Below are 5,054 nucleotides of genomic sequence, written 5' to 3'. Positions count from 1 at the left end.
CTTATGTTATTTCACAGACCAAAATGCCATTGGTTGAAGGGGAATCCAGGTCTCTCTGAGAGTGAACTCAGCCATATTTACTACATAATTACTGCAAGTAAATTAGGTAAATACTTCCCTCATCTTTTTCAAAACGGACTTGTGGTGAATACTGGTATAACTGTATAGTTGGAAACAGGAATTAAGGATTGATAAACAAAGATTCTGAACCGAGACTGATAATGGCGGAACTGATATACCATGAGTAGAGGCCTTGGATGCCTGATGATAGGTAGAGTTTTACCCCAAGACTGTGTCACAATGCAATGTATCTAACATGTCCATACAACTAACACACAGTTATTTCATTGGTCCCCAGGTGGGTAATTGAATACTGATATACTCAACACCTGACAGAATTCTCACATATATCTATGATCTGTGGAGTAAGAACCATTTTGGTAGGGAAAAAAAAAATCAACAAACAAACAACCCTGTACTTGCTTCTGCAGCACATATATTAAAATTGGAATGATGCAGAGATTAGCACACACCCCACACAAGAATGACATGCAAACTCATGAAGAGTGCCATATTAAAAACAAGCAAAAATCCCCCAAAAACCCAACTAGAAGCTCCCCTCTATCCTGGAGAATATGTAAAAGCAATACCACATTGCAGGAATTACAATGATAAGCATCACCATCAAATACTTAAGGAAAACAGGAGTAGTGTTTCCTATGATATTCCCATGTAATTCATCTGCTAAGCTGTTAGAAAAAAGTCAATAAGAAAAGAAAAACTGATCCCACGGGCACCTGGGTGACATAAGTATCTGCCTTTGGCTCAGGTCTCGATCCTGGGATCCTAGGTTGGAGCCCCATAATAGGTTCCCTGCTCCGCGGGGAGCCTGCCTCTCCCTCTAGGCCCCTCCTCTCTCTTGTGCTGACTTTCTCGTGCTCTCTCTCTCAAATACATAAGTAATAAAAATCTTTTTTTTAATTGATCCTAACTAATAGATGCTATAGAATGACTGCTTTACACTTACCTATGATATAGCCCCAAGTGCAACCGCATGCTTAATATGTTATATTTACTGATGTAATACTACATTCCCCTGGCACTTAACACACATGAATTTATTTGGCAATTACATTCCTCTTGATTCCAGCAGAAAGGAGGACCAGAACTAGTTTGCCATCACATAATAGGAATAGCATAATGGGGACAGCATTCACTCATTATCAGAGGGCTATGTTAAATAATTCTCATGCTCATGATATGTTCTGCAAGAACACTGATCCTATTATTCTGCAAAACATCATGTCATGTTACTATAATTATGTATCACGCTAATGGGACACAATAATCAGAAACTACCAAGTGTTCTATAAGCCCTAGGAATATATCAGGAGGTCAGAGAGTGAAGAAAAATTCTGTTGAAGATGTAGGAGCCTTCCATATCAGGGAATATTTTAGGGGTTCAAGTCAACTAGAGCATATCAGAACATTTTTTTTTCTAAGATGAATACAAATTTAGTGTATTTCTTACTTAGAGTACTTGATGAGGCTCTGGATTTTTTGAGGCAGCATTTAACATTCTTTAAAATACTGTTATGATCCATTTATTGAATGACTCATAAAATGACACTTTTTAGCAGGACTTACAGCAAGAAAGTATTCTGCAAAGTCAAGACTGTGGTGCAAGCTGCTCTATCACTCAAAATCTGTGACTCAGAAGATCTGATAGTGCTAGAGATATCTATGATATATTTAAAATGCTATATTGAATCTCTGGCAAGCCTCCAGAAGAAAAAAATGATGCATAGAATAATAGACCGAGCAAAGTCAAGCTTTCTATAGCCAACAAGTTAATTTTCATTGAAAAAAAGTAACGTCTAGTATTCCACTAGGTCCAAGTATGGAAAGATCCTGACCACAGGATGCCAGATGTCCATGTAACCACACTCCCTCTTCCTAACTTAGGTATTATTAGACCTGCTGAGTCATAAATTTGGGAGTGTAAAGCAGTAACCCATCATACAATACAAATGGTATATGGGATTTAATCTCAGCAGATCTAGAAAGCATGAGAAAAACAGATGAACACGTTGGCCAGAACTCCCATATCATTAACCTCAATTGCATTGACATTCTCCTTCAAGGTCATATTTTTGGCCTTCTGTCAACAAATAAAATTAGGACTGCTTCACAGATGAACTGGCTTAAAGGAGATGATGCTCCTAAATGAAATTTCATGACTCATTGAAAGTGTACCTCACCTCCTGGAAAAGAAGTGAGGACATCCTACAAATATGGAGGTACTGTGTTATATTTAGTAGCTGCATACTAAGGAAAGCATCAGTAGAGGACTGGTCAGACAGACACTTCTCAGTTGCTACTGGAGATTATCTCAACCTCCCTATCTCTGGCAACCTTGACTCTTGGCAGCAACTAAGCCACTATTCTGATAACCTACAGTGTGTGGACTTCAGCAGCCTTCATCAGGTGTAATCCAATTGTGTCTTACCCCATGGATACTCTGAAAACCATTTATCTCCTCCTCTGGCACTCTCCTCTTCCTGGAAGAATGAGATGTAGGTATATTCAGGGCCACCACAAGTGCATCCAAGAAATCACAATCAAGTGGGTGAAATTTGGTCCTTAAAAGATGGGAGCCAGAAGATAAATTCTACTCCAAACCTGAAAATAAAGGTCCTGATTAAAGTTTATCTTTTGGATGATAATCTCATGAGTTTGAATCATCTTGACATTAAGTGATGGCTAGATTAGTAAACCATTCTTATATTTGTTCTCCCTCTTTTATTTCTCATTTCATTCACTTCTGTTTTTGAGTAACGTAGTGGATGGAGCTGAAAAATTTGTTACAGGTTCTGCTATGTGACCAATACAGCTAAAATAGAGAAGACAAGAGTTTAGACCAGGCAGCCAGACCCTTATTTGGTTCTTAACTACTACTATCCAGGAATACTTCCAAGGTCAATAGCCTTCCCTCCATTTGCCCTTGTGTTCTGTGCTTAAATAGTCTAAGTAAGTATACTGTTCTGTATTTCTCCTAAGCTTTGTATAGTTTTCTTAAGAATGATTATGTCTTTGAGAAATTAGATAGTCTTTGAGATTAGGCTGTCATTTGCTAATTAAAAGTTACTCATCAATTTTATTATGTACAGTAAAACCTATTAAGAATTAAACTGAAACTACCATATACATTCAATTTAAGATTAATTGTTACTATGGCGCCTCAGCAAGGCACGCAAACTTAGTTCATTGTTAGTAGTAGTTATGGTGCTAATATATCCCTTAGGCTGACATTGTAAAATATCTCCATTTTTAAAAAATAAAAAAATAAACATAGTTTCTAAAGAGGAGAAAGTTTTTTTTTTTTTTTTTTTCTTTTCGGCTTAACAGTATTCATTGCTTTTGCACCACACCCAGTGCTCCATGTAATACGTGCCCTCCCTAATACCTACCACCTGGTTCCCCCAGCCTCCCACCCCCTGTCCCTTCAAGACCCTCAGGTTATTTTTCAGAGTCCATAGTCTCTCATGGTTCACCTCCCCTTCCAATTTTCCTCAACTCCCTTCTCCTCTCCATTTCCCGGTGTCCTCCATGTTATTTATTATGCTCCACAAATAAGTGAAACCATAGGATAATTGACTGTCTCTGCTTGACTTATTTCACTCAGCATAATCTCTTCCAGTTCCCATCCATGTTGCTACAAAAGTTAGGTATTCATCCTTTCTGATAGAGGCATAATACTCCATAGTGTATATGGACCACATCTTCCTTATCCATTCGTCCGTTGAAGGGCATCTTGGTTCTTTCCACAGTTTGGCGAACGTGGCCATCGCTGCTATAAACATTGGGGTACAGATGGCCCTTCTTTTCATTACATCTGTATCTTTGGGGTAAATACCCAGTAGTGCAATTGCAGGGTCATAGGGAAGCTCTGTTTTTAATTTCTTTTTTTTTTTTTAAAGATTTTATTTATTTATTTGACAGAGAGAGATCACAAGTAGACGGAGAGGCAGGCAGAGAGAGAGAGAGAGGGAAGCAGGCTTCTTGCCGAGCAGAGAGCCCGATGTGGGACTCGATCCCAGGACCCTGAGATCATGACCTGAGTCGAAGGCAGCGGCTTAACCCATTGAGCCACCCAGGCGCCCTGTTTTTAATTTCTTGAGGTATCTCCACACTGTTCTCCAAAGTGGCTGCACCAGCCTGCACTCCCACCAAAAGTGCAAGAGGGTTCCCCTTTCTCCACATCCTCTCCAACACATGTCGTTTCCTGTCTTGCTAATTTTGGCCATTCTAACTGGTGTAAGGTGGATTCTCAATGTGGTTTTAATTTGAATCTCCCTGATGGCTAGTGATGATGAACATTTTTTCATGTGTCTGATAGCCATTTGTATGTCTTCATTGGAGAAGTGTCTGTTCATATCTTCTGCCCATTTTTTGATATGATTATCTGTTTTGTGTGTGTTGAGTTTGAGGAGTTCTTTATAGATCTTAGATATCAACCTTTTGTCTGTACTGTCATTTGCAAATATCTTCTCCCATTCCATGGGTTGCCTCTTTCTTTTGTTGACTGTTTCCTTTGCTGTGCAGAAGCTTTTGATTTTGATGAAGTCCCAAAAGTTTATTTTCGCTTTTGTTTCCTTTGCCTTTGGAGACATATCTTGAAAGAAATTGCTGTGGCTGATATTGAAGAGGTTACTGCCTATGTTCTCCTCTAAGATTCTGATGGATTCCTGTCTCATGTTGAGGACTTTTATCCATTTCGAGTTTATCTTTGCGTACAGTGTAAGAGAATGGTTGAGTTTCATTCTTCTACATATAGCTGTCCAGTTTTCCCAACACCATTTATTGAAGAGACTGTCTTCTTTCCACTGTATATTTTTTCCTGTTTTGTCGAAGATTATTTGACCATAGAGTTGAGGGTCCATATCTGGGCTCTCTACTCTGTTCCACTGGTCTATGTGTTTGTTTTTTTGCCAGTACCATGCTATCTTGGTGATCACAGCTTTGTAGTAAAGCTTGAAATCAGGTAACATGAT

The 5,054-nt window shown here is 38.9% G+C and overlaps 1 non-coding gene across 1 annotated transcript; it reads left to right on the top strand.

The window, feature by feature from the left end:
• Positions 1-475: 475 nt before the first annotated feature.
• Positions 476-579, top strand: LOC125084158 (U6 spliceosomal RNA). The gene has a single exon (XR_007122515.1). It is a non-coding gene; the product is annotated as a U6 spliceosomal RNA (small nuclear RNA).
• The last annotated feature ends 4,475 nt before the right edge of the window (positions 580-5,054 follow it).

The sequence above is a fragment of the Lutra lutra genome, chromosome 13 (genome assembly GCF_902655055.1).
Source record: "Lutra lutra chromosome 13, mLutLut1.2, whole genome shotgun sequence".
Taxonomy (NCBI): domain Eukaryota; kingdom Metazoa; phylum Chordata; class Mammalia; order Carnivora; family Mustelidae; genus Lutra; species Lutra lutra.
Note: the sequence above shows the minus strand (reverse complement) of the source record. Positions and strands in the feature narration are given on the sequence as shown.